Consider the following 12,213-nt stretch of genomic DNA (forward strand, 5'->3'; position numbering starts at 1 on the left):
TGTCACACAGCAGCCCGCCTAGAAGAGCCACTCACTTTGTAGTGTTGTCACATAAGATAAGCACTAGCCTGCCTGATGGCCGGGTGAATCTAAGTTCTCTTCCGGTCAACTGTCCACCCAACCAAGTGCAAAAAACACAGTAAAATCACGCAAGACACCCAGCTGGTGTGCTTCCTACCCGCGAGGAAAGAAATAAGAGCAACAGGATTGAGTTCAGATTTGACTGTTTGCAGCATGAGAGCAGATTACCCAAAAAATCCCTGGGAACAATGAAAAAAAAGATATCTCGGTAACGAAAACTATGGGGGGCTGTATTGGCGAGATCCAACGGTGAACAGCTGCCCAAAAGAAAAACCGCCTGGAAGTCCGAGGACCTTTAGTACCCTACCCCCAAACCACCTTTGCGCCAAGCAAGACTGCCCTTGTCCCTTTCCTTTCTCCATTCCGCCTCCCCTTCTTTTTGAGCTTTGTTCCAATCGAGTCTAAGGAAAAGTAAAAGTCGTTCGTATACCTCTTTTTTGACCTACTTGACCAAAGTGAACAAAGTTTCGTTTCTGGGTTTATAGATTGGATTCAGTCAGCTAAACTCATTCCTTTTTATTATGTTGTGATGGGTTACCGACGAACGCTTCCAAAGGCGACCCTCTCGAGTTTCCGGCGGTTTACGTCATTGAAGTAGTCTTTCGTCATTTTACCAAACTAAAGAAGTCACTATCAAGCAGCGAGCCTTTTTTAGTTTAGTAAAGTCAAGCTAAAAAAACGAGAGATTAACCTGCGGTGCGCTACGCCCGGCAACTCATGAAGTAGGGCTCCTTCCTATTGACTAAAGGTGGATTCTTCGCTTTCCTTGAGAATGAAAGAAAGTAGCTATTCAGCCTCTACTATTGACTTTTGACTTTGTTTGATTCAAAAGGCAAACAGCCAGCCCCCCCAACTAGTCGTATGAGGTGGGGTGCTTGTGGTAAGCCGCTTTGGATATGAGGAATTCCTAAAAAAAATAAAAGGCAAAGTCTGGTGTTTGACGAAGATCTTTTGATCAATAGATAGGATTTAGTGTTCGATATAGGGGATATGATCCATTCTTTCTCAATTTGATTTAAAGAAAGAGATATAACGATATCAAAACAAAGAAATAGGGAGATGATAAAGAATACATAGACAGAAAAAGGGATGTCTATTCTATTCCTCTTTGTTTCTTTTTTAGTGCAAGACATGAAACCTCCTTTTGTCATCCCTGCAGCTTTCTTTTGTATTGAACTCATGGCTTAGGACTTGAAAATCATCGCCTATGTTCACACCCCTCTTTCTTTGAATCAGGCTAGCAAAGAATGCCCGCCAAGTTCAGATAAGGAAATGCTTCCCCCAACCATTAAAGGCTCGACAAAGGGAGGGGAAGGAAAACGCTTTCAGAGATCGAGATTGGATTTCTTTTTCATAAAAAACGAAGAAGGATGAGGATGGCCTGCAGTGCGTCTTATCTGAAGGGAACACGCTTTTTCAAAAGCGGTGGTATGATTGTCGGGCCTTCTCCTCGTTCTGCCCACTGGCCTATTAGGTAGGATAGCAGTCTTTGGGCTTTGCCTACCCTTTCTCATCAAGAATTCCAACTTGGCCCAGGAAAGCGTTGGCAACAAAAGGAAGGGGTCCATGTAGCTCCTGCGCCCACCCCCTTCTTAGTCAATGGGGCAGTAGGTTCGGCATCCACTATAAGAGAATCCACTTCAGATAACCATGCCTCTACTAGGCGGCAGCGTGTGGAATAGCCGAGATCGCACCTTTTTGGATATATAATTTAAGTCGAGAGTGGAGTTACGAAAAGAGTCGTCTGATGGAAAACAACTTTCACTTTCGGTTCAGAGAGCAATTTTTTCATTGATCATTCCTCATTCCCTTTCGTGTGAATTCCACAGTGGCGAATTCTCAACTTGTGGGGCCCTATCTATTCCATCTCAAGCCCCAAAGAAAAACCCCCTACCCTTTGGACTCCATATCTCTTTTGACTCTATATATGTGGGCACCTGATATCTATGAGGATTCACCCACCCCGGTTACAACATTCCTTTCTATTGCGCCTAAAATCTCTATTTTTGCTAATATTTCACGTCTTTCTATTTAATGGTTCCTATTGAGCTACATTGCAACAATTCTTCTTTTTTTGCAGCATTGCTTCTATGATCTTAGGAGCAGTGGCCGCCATGGCCCAAACGAAAGTCAAAAGTCCTCTAGCTCATAGTTCAATTGGACATGTAGGTTATATTTGTACTGATTTCTCATGTGGAACCATAGAAGGAATTCAATCACTACTAATTGGTATCTTGATTTATGTATTAATGACGATAGATACATTCGCTAATCAATCCTTTACAGATATGCCCCGTGGTCCAATACATTCAATGAATAGCAAATCAACCACAATGTATTGAGATATTAGGCCCTATTGTTACAGTCTATTACATAATACTCATCAGGTGCCAATATCTATTGGTTTCCTCATAGATATGAACCTCTTTTACGATATACCAAATTAATTGCTGAACTTTCTAAGGTATTTATATGAGTTAGCCGGAGGTCATATGAAAGGGCTACTAAATACCTTAATAGGTTAAGGTCAGGTCATAGAGGTTCCAGTTCCGGGTTGTTTCAAAGCTGCTAATTCATAGATTCTTTCAAACACAGTAAAAGCATAGGTTTAGGATTGAATTCATTGACTCCAGTAGACAAGGAATATCTTCTTTCATTCTCGTCAGGTAAAGGAAGGTTCAGTCAAAGCAAAGGGTTAAGTTTTCTTCTCTTTCTGTTTACAGTTAATAGCTTCAGGAATAGAGTCAAAAGGGAAGGTTCCTATCACCCAGCTGCTTTACCTCCTTCAATAAGAATCGTCCAAGGTTGAGGTTGAGGACTGACTTACTTCAGTCGAATGAATCGGAAGGTGAAGGATAATTAATCTTGTTGAGGTTCGGCTTTGTTTACAGTCTTTGAAAGGGAATATCAGAAAAGGTTCTCATCAAATAGCGCTTGACCTTCTGAAAGAGTCTTTGAAGGGGAAGGAGTTAAAGAAATCTCAGGAAAGAAGAGATGAGAGAGAGACCGGCCGGCCATATGTCTTGTTCTAATCTTTCTTTTTCTTTTTTTACAGTTCAATCCCGAAGAAGTTCAATGAAGGAAATGGAATAGCTTTACCGAGTTCACAATCAAGATCATTAATCTTTCGACATAGTTACCATTCGTAAACAAACTATCATTCATCGACAGTCTTTGGTTACAGTGAATAAATAGGTAAAGGGAAGGTAATATCGATCGGAAAATCTGAATGAGTAAGTACTGAGGAAGAGAGTCAAAGAGAGTTAAAGAAGGAAAAGGCAATTGAATTGCTTTACTACCGAGTGAAAGAAGGAATAAGGGTTTTAGGTTTTCGGCTTTCTCTTTGTCTTTTACCTTGGGAAAGAAAGAGAATCAATCTTCAGACTTTGCTTTGTTTACAGTTCCGGATTGAATAACGAACTCGAGAAAAGAACGAATTAATTGAATATGCTTTACTACCTAGTCTTTGAATCAATAAGTTCCGGAGGTAAGATCAGCCAAGCCCAGTTGGAGAGGTTCAGTCGAATGAATAAGCAGTTGAGAATTAACGTACAAATTACCTTGTTCAAGAGTTAAAGAAAGAGAATTGAAAGAGAAAGAAAGAATGAAAGAATAGTGAGGATTTACTTTAAGTTAAGTCTCATTCATCTTTCAGATTGACTGACAGTGAACTCGAATTGATTCTTCTTGAGGATTTACTTCAAGTTCACTCTCATTCATGTTTCGGATTTACTTTAAGTGAACTTGAATCCATCTTGAGTAGTGATCTTTGACAGGGAAGAGAATGAATCAGGAGTATTGATCTTTTACAGGTTAATCAGGGAATAAAACAAAGAAAAACAAAGCTAGCTCGGCAAGGTCTGGTAATCAAGTAATAAATAAATAATAGCATAGAGGTTAAGTTAAGGTTCAGCAGGCAATAGAATCAATACGTTCAGTAGTTCAGTCGCATTCAGGAATAAAGAAAGAGGAGTGCAACAATGAGACATACGGAACAGGCCAGGACAGGACGGACGGAAAGAACCCTATTTACCGAGTTCTCAATAAGGGAAGGTCATAGCATAGAGGAAAAGAAAAGGCAATTGAATTGCTTTACCTCATTCAATCAGCCAAAGTAAGTAAGTAGCAAAAGGAGAAAGAATAAATAGGTAATTGAGTTTACCGAGTTCAATCAGTAGGAGCTTGAGAGAGAGTCTCCCTTCAAACAAACAAAGGCTGTAATCTCGGATAGGATAGTCAATCGTTCAGTAGTTCAGGAATCCTGAGTTTCGGCTTTCCTCTACCTTCTAGAAGAGTAAAAGAGAAGAAAGATAAAAGAGTAGAGTAGGCCAGAAGCATGAGTGAAGTTCGTTCAGTTTCACATCTGGCTTTAGGCTTTCCAATAGTAAGTAAAAGGGGATATTAAGATAGGTTAGGTTACGTACGGAGTGCAAGGAGAATGCTGCTCTCTCTTTCTTTTCTAAAGAAAGGTTATGAAGTTAGTTCAGGAGAATGAATAGAATATGCGAGAACAAGGCAACGCAAGCAAAGAGTCTTTCTTTGAAGAAAAAGGTTAATGAGTTTACAGGAGAGAGAGGAGAGTCCAGTCAAGTTCATTAGAAAGAATACATAGGGAGAACGAACAGTCAAAGAAGGCAGGCAGCAGAGAATACATCTTTCTTACAGGCAGGAAGAGTAAAAGAAAGGGAAAGGGGTCAAGCAAACAAAGCAAGTAGCTCGACTCAAAGCGAAGCGGCGAGACTGTAAAGGGGAGAGAAGAGAGACGGGCAGGGCAGGCAGATTCAGTATCCGTAGTTAAAGATCATGAATCAGAATAGAAGCTGGCTGAAGGGTCAGTAGTGATTGATTGAGGTTACATAGTGAGTGTGAAAGAAAGAGTCCTTGTTTGATTGATTGAATAAATAGAAAGAAAAGGAGAATGTAGAGTAGTTCCTTCTCTTTGACAGTTCAGGCAGAGGAAGGAAAAGGGTTAAAAGGAGGTTGGTTCGACTTTCTCTTTTTGGTTTCTTCTTCTTTCTTTCATTCTCTAAAGTACAGGATAATTTGTGTTTGTTGATTCCATTCCTCTTTCGTTTACCTTCTTTCCTTTCATTCTCATCAGGTGAAGGAGCGAAGTAATGAAATGAGACCATATGGAATAGATTAAGGTTCATCAGCTAATCGTTCAAGTTCAATCAGTCAGGTTACAGTTCAGGATCAAGACCCTCTTCTCAGCCAGCCTATCCATTTACCGAGGTTCATCAGTAATAGTCCAGATAAAGAACAGAGAAAGAGAAGTAGAATGAATCGGCCTAGCCAGCTTACCCTACCAATCCAGTAATAGAGGAAAAGGTTACAGAGAAGGAATCGAGAGTCTTCTTTGACAATGAAATCATAGAGAGGAGAGAGTAAAGTCAATTCATTAGTTTACCTCGTGTTTGAAGAAGGTATAGGAGAAAGAATCTTGTCCCCTATTGGTTGAGTCTTGAAAAGCAACTAACTCCTTCAATAAGGCAACAACGTCATTATAGATTTCCCGGAGAATGCATCTTGTCTTTCTCTGATGATTTAGAATTGGTAAAGAAATATCTTCTTCTCTAGCTTTATCTTGTTCAAGAAAAGAGAGTGTTTTCCCTCCTTCAATAAGGTCAAGGAATAGAGGTGAATGAGCTCTCATGTCAAACATTTCTTCTTTGACTGACTAAATAGGGTTACCAGGTTCAGGTGAATGGGCTCAGCCATGAGACCTTGTTGTAGAGGAGTCAAAGAAAGAAGGGACAGTCCGGTTGTAAATTCTCGCCCCAGTTTACTGTTCAAGAATAAATAGAAGTAGAAGTGATTGAACTTCTCTTTCAGTTTCTTAGCTTACCCTGAAAGAAGGAAGGTTACGGGGAAGGGGAAGTAGCGAAGGGAAGGAATAGAGGTGACAGATTTCATACGAAGAGAATAAGGGAAAAGAAAGAGACTGTAAAATAGCTTTACCTCCTAGAATAATTAATAGTTAAACCATTGCCTTGGTTACGAGGTGAATGAGTCAAATCAGGTTCAGGTTCCGCCCGGAGAAAGAATATCCTTTACCGACTCTGGAAAGGTTAAAGAGTTTACCGAGTTTCCGGTTAAAGAAGAAAGAAAGAAATAGGCACAAGACAAGTTAAGTTATTGAGCAGTTCAAGAGAAAGAATAAAAGGAGTGAAAGAAATAATGAATAGGGGAAGGTTAAGTAGTTATTGAGAAGATAATGAATAAGTAAGAAAGGAGTATTTCTCTTTTACAGTTCAAGGATCAAAGATTGAATTGGGAGGATTGACTTAATAGTTAATTAATTACCTCCACTACATTTTAGCCAAAAAAAAAAAAAAAAAATAGGGAGAGAATAACATTTTATCCAAAAAAATAAGAGAAAGATAGCTTTTTTTAATTCATGGTCCTAAAGTAAAGAGTGAAAGCAAGCAAGGAGTGAAGGAGAATATCAAGAAGCCGAGGGGAAGGAGCGGATCATCCAACCAAGCCTATTTCCATTGCTTGGGCAAGAGTGAAAGAAGGCAGAGGTGAACAATCACTTCCTTATAATAACTCATACAAAAAAAGAGTCTTAGTTTACATATAGGAAAGAACACGAACTTCAGGTAATGCTAATGCTAGTGAAGAGGCAGGATCAGCAGGATCATAAGTTTACAAAAAAGTCTATTCAATTAGAATAGGTTAATGAGCAGAAGGAATAGGGGAATGATTCCTAAGTCTTTACAGCGGGCAGGAGAGTAGTAAAACAAAGAGTGAAATCAAGGATCAGAGCGAGTTAGTTCATCAATCAAGGAGATCAAAGAACTAAGCCTAACTAGGGGAAGTCTCACATTCATCTTTCTTACCGTCAAAGAGAAGAGACCAAGATCAATCAAAGGTTTAAGGTTGAGTCAGTCGAATTAGTGAAAGAAATAGGATCAGTCTAATGATTCGTTTCGGCTTTCCCTTGTTTACCTCCTTCAATAACTTATGGTAAATAGTAGTAGGGTCTGGTGAAATAGCTCATTTCCTCTCCGGTCAAGCAATAGAATTGTCTTTTGTCTGATTCTTTGATTCTTCCTTCTTTAGCTACCTACTAACTAAATGATTCTAATTCTGATCCTTTATTTACAGTTGATTGAGTCAATTAAATCCTCTTCTCGGCCAGCTACTTACTCAATCAAAACAAACCCTATGAAGGAAGTAAGTAGAAAGGTCAGGTAAGATCGTAGAGTCAAAAGGTAAGGGGTTTACAGTTACGGAATAAATAGGAAGGAGCCGGAGGAGGAGAAGGAGTCTTTGTCTTGTCTCCCGAATTTCATTCCTATTCCGGAGTAAGTGAGGAGAAAGAGAAGTTAAAGAAGGCGAAGGTGTAGTAGCTAGCTCTTTTTCGCTTGAGTCTGGAAAAGCTGTTAATTCATTTAATATCTTTCATTCACTGTATAGGATAGGAGAGGGACAGAGAGGTTACGGTTTAGTCGCTTGTCTTTCTCATCTTTCAATCATTTACTCTTTTCAGCACGCCTGATAGGTGGAAGGATCTATATCTATCCCCTTCAATCCACATCGGCAACAAATTCTTTATCCACTCGGGGAATCATCAAAGAAAGGAGGAATGGGCATACACTGGTTCGATAAGACAAGGAAGGAAAAACAACCACCGCTGGGTTCACTCAAGCGACCCGCCCTGCCAAACAAAGATGCAAAGACCAAGACTAAGTATTACCTTACCAATTCCCTTGAAGCTACTATCACTACCGAACGAAGCAGGCTTGCTCTAGCAGAACCCTTACAGTAAAGAAAAGCTAAAGAAAGAGAAGAAGAAAGAAGAATAAGAAATAGGAAAAGCAAAGAAAGAAAAGAGAGGGCTTTACCTCCTGCAAAGAAGAATTGGCCTACCCCCTTTGTAAACTCTCTCATATAGGTTTCAGTTCAGGAGAAAGAGAAAAAGAATAAGAAATAGGAAAAGAAAGAAAAGAGATTTACCTCCTGCAAAGAAGAACCGGCCGGCCTACCCTGTAAACTCTCTCTCATTTAGGTTCCGAGAGAGTGAGTCAATGAATTAGTTTACCCTGTACTGAGTGAAGAAAGAAGGGAATGAGGTAAATAATCAATCACTGAATGAGTTTACCGTGAAATGAAGAAATAGAGACAAGAAGGCAGAGGATCCAGAGCTGGGGAACTTTCATCTTGAGTTTCGCCTTTCTCGAAGAGCTACTGAATCTATTTACCTTCTGAAAGAAGCAAACAAACTGACAGAGCTTTAACTTGGAATAAAGTAGTCATAGTAATAAGCCTGAGGGGAAGGAGCGAGGTGCGCTTAGGAAAAGTAATATAGGGAGGAGAGTTTTTTGGTTTCTTCTTACTGTGAAAGAAGGTGAAGGTAGAAGACGCTTTACCCCTTGTTTAAAGTGAAACCCTAGTTCAAGAAGAATAGGACGAGGGAAGATGCATGCAGCCAATAGCCTGATTTTCTTACTATTACATATTCTTGTAACAGCAGCTATCAGCTATACTATATAAAACGCTAATTTGACTGTGTTTGAGGGGGGAGAAAGAACCAATAAGACTCGGTCAAACCAAGAGAATAGGATTTCATTCATTTCCGGAATAAGTAGCTCTACTGTACAGCTACTAATTCATTGATTCTAGAACTGTAGAGGATAATTCTACTTTCGTATTGACTTACCTTGTTCAAGAAAAGAGACCCATAGAATGAATAAGTTAAAGAAAGAAGGAAGAAGACAAGACGCTTTACCCAACCCTCGTAAAAAGATCACAATCAGCCAACCGAGGTGAGGGGGAGAGAGAGAAGCTAGAAGGTTAATCAGTAATAGTAGTAGTAGTAGTCTAGAAGTTTACTGTTCTAGAAGGTGTAGGAGCTTGACCTTCTATCCGGATGCTTTACTTACTTTGTTCAAAAGGGACAAGTGATTGAGTGAACCTGAAATTCATCTTTCTTACAGGCAGCAGAGTAAAAGAAAGGAAAGGATCAAGCAAGAGAAGTTAAAGAATAATATAGGCTCCAGAGCTTGACCTTCTTCTCATCCAGCTTGCCTAGTTCCCTTGTTCAAGAGTGAAAGCAAGTAAAGATTGAATATGCGAGTGAAGGAACCAGAGAATGAAGTCCAATGTAGAGTGACTCTCCCCGTAAAGGAGAATGAATTCATCTTTCTCGAGTCTTGACTAAAGATCAGGTAATATGGTAAGTTAGGGTCAGGTTTGAGGTTTAGTCTTCTTAGTTTACCTCCTGCTTCAATAAGGAATCAATAGGATCAGTCTTTGAATAGTTCAATCAGACCTTTTTATTAACCGGGAAAGTAGACAATTCCTAATCAATGGTCCTTACTTAAAGTCTAATGATTCGTTTCGGCTTTATTTCGGGTCAGGTTCAATAGTTAAGTCGAATGTAGTCCAATGCAGGCTGGGTTACTTGCTCTCTCTCTTTTCCTCTTTCACTGAATAGGGTTACTCATGGAGTAAGTTAAGTAGCAAGACGAACGAGACTGGAAAGGAAAGGAAGGACAGAAGCAAGTAACCTATTATTCTATTTTGACCCCGGGTAAAGAAGTCATAGCCAGCCAGCATAGGAGTTGACAGTGAAATCAGGTTACGAATCACAACACAAACAATTTCATTCCCTTCTTTCCTTCCAATGTAATTACCTTTACTAAAAAATGGCTTTAAACGGGGAGGAGTCATTGTTTACGGTCGAGTTTCAGAGTGAAAGAGAAGGGACAAGTTCAGTAGCTCACAGGTCATATAGGTTCGGGGGCAGGTTCATGAGTAGTTCAAGAGTGAAATCCAGAAAGAAGGGTTTCATTCAAGAGCTCAAGTAATAAAATAATAAAGAGGAAGGAGAAAGAATAGGAACTATTTCGCTTAGTTCAATCAGGATTCAGAGAGAAGCCCGCCAGCCAAGCCAGCCTACCTATGTTACAGAGAGAGTGAAAGAAACCCAAGTTCAAGGGATCAAGAACAGTTAAATCTGGTTCCAGTTGGTTAGTAGCGAATAGAATGCATCCATCCTCAGTCTTTACTTACAGTTCCAGAGAAAGAATAAGAATCCATAGGAGAATAGAGAGAGGTTTGTTCAGTATCAATAGTTCAGGAGCAAAGATGAAGAGGAGAAGAGTTTATTGTTCAATGACGTCAGCAGGATTTTCTTATCCAAAGGAATTCGTAGGAGAAGTCTAATGAATTAGAAGTCTCGCTGATTGTTGGTTGAGTCTTGAAAAGCAGCTAAGGAGCACAGCAACGAGACAGATAGGGGCTGGTTCAGTAGTTCAGTCTAATTTTTATTTAGTCTGAACCCTGATTGAACTGTAAAGAGAGGTGAAAAAAGTGACGGTTCCGGGGAAGGAGTGAAAGAACTGACTTAAACTTAGTGCTTGCTTTAGTTCAAGAAGGTAGGTAGCTGATCTTGATTGAATTTGTTTCGTCTTTCCTTTCAGTTTCAGTAGTAAAGAAGAAGAAGAGACCGTAAAGGATGCGTGGGTGAAGGTTCAAGAACAAACACAGACCTACAGACTGAGACCAATGGAAAAGGGTTATGAAGCTTGACCTTGCTTGTTCAATCAGGTGATGGAGCTGATCTTTCTTTCCTTTCTCTTTGTCTCTTTTACCTTTACCTTGTTCAATCAGGATAGTTAATGTTGAGTCTTGACTTACACAGTTCACACTCTCATTCTGGAATAACTCACAAGAACTGCACACTGTTTGGCGGGGAATTCTTGGTGAGTCTTTCTTCAAGAAGGACAGAGATGAAAACACCTATTCTATTTACCTTGTTTAATCAGTCAAAGGGGAATGAGACCGAATGGAGAGGATCAAGAGAAGAGACCAACAATGAATAGGTTCAGGGTTCACTATTTGATTGAACGAGTAGGTCTTTGGTCAGGTATATAGAGTCAAGGGAAAAGGAGAAGGAGTGAAGTTCGGCAAGTCAAACAAATCTTTCTTACAGGAGAAGGGGAAACTAAAGAATCGGAATTGAGAAGGAATAGAAGAAAAGAACGAAAGGATCAGATCAAGATTTCTCTTCTCTATGGTATGGGATTAAATTCAGCATTGACTTTCTTTGTCCTATGGATTGATTGAACTCGACCGACGGTAAAGCATATTTAGTAGCTCTTTTCTTTCACTCGGTAATTATAGGTGTTTGTTTGGTAATAGGGATTCCCCGGAGAATGAATCTTGTCTTGTCTTGCTTTCTTTTGTCTTTCAAAGCAGCTATATTGATTCTAGAACTGGAAATGATAGGTTCCGGTGAGGGCAATGGAATAGTGAAATTGAGTTGGAGAGGTTAATGAGCTTATCTTTCTTTCCTTTCTTCTTGACTTAATACAACATTACCTATAGCCCTCAAAATAAGGGAAAGATAGACAAAATGCATTCGTCTTTACAGTAAAAAGAGTGAAAGAGAAAGTAGATGAACGATTAAAGAGAGTTTACAGTCTTTGAATCAATGGAGGAGTTAGCAGCTTGACAGTGTTTGAAAGCCGAAACTCTTTATGTTATGAATGAGAGATTAATGAGACAAAACTATTGCCCATTCACCTCTATTCCTATTCCCTTCCCGGATTGAAGGGGGTAAACTTCTATCTCTTCTCTTCTGAAACTGTAAGAAAAGAGGAAGAAACCTGACCCTCTACTATTCCCTTTCCTTCTTGAACGAGGTAAATAAATAGTAGTAGTCTTTCTTCTGCCTGAACTGAATCACCTCATCTTGGCTCCTCTCAAAAGGCATTACATTACTGGCGATTCAATTCTCTCTCTCTCCTTACTCTTCGTCTTCGCTTCTTCGCTTCTTCCCTTCTAACTTCCGACCTTATGTCTATTGGCATCTTCCTCTTAGTAAACTGCTTAACCTCTAACTGAAGAAGACCTTCTGCATCTCTATTTGCATCTTAGTATATGTAGTAGTCTCTCTGCTGTAAAAGAAAGGCTTTTTTATCGCATTTAAAATGACTCCAAGTGCGTGCACGTACATTTCCCAATCAATGCCCTTGACCTCACCTTAAGGGTTAGGCACTCTGGTCATTCTGAGTATTTCATCAGCCAAGCACCCAACTATTTTGATTCTTGAACTGCTCTTTCCCCTGTAAAGCTGCTCCTTTTCCTTTCCTATCAAACAGAAGTAAACTCGTTCTC

This window comes from Cucurbita maxima, unplaced genomic scaffold (genome assembly GCF_002738345.1).
Source record: "Cucurbita maxima cultivar Rimu unplaced genomic scaffold, Cmax_1.0 Cma_Scf00019, whole genome shotgun sequence".
Lineage (NCBI taxonomy): Eukaryota > Viridiplantae > Streptophyta > Magnoliopsida > Cucurbitales > Cucurbitaceae > Cucurbita > Cucurbita maxima.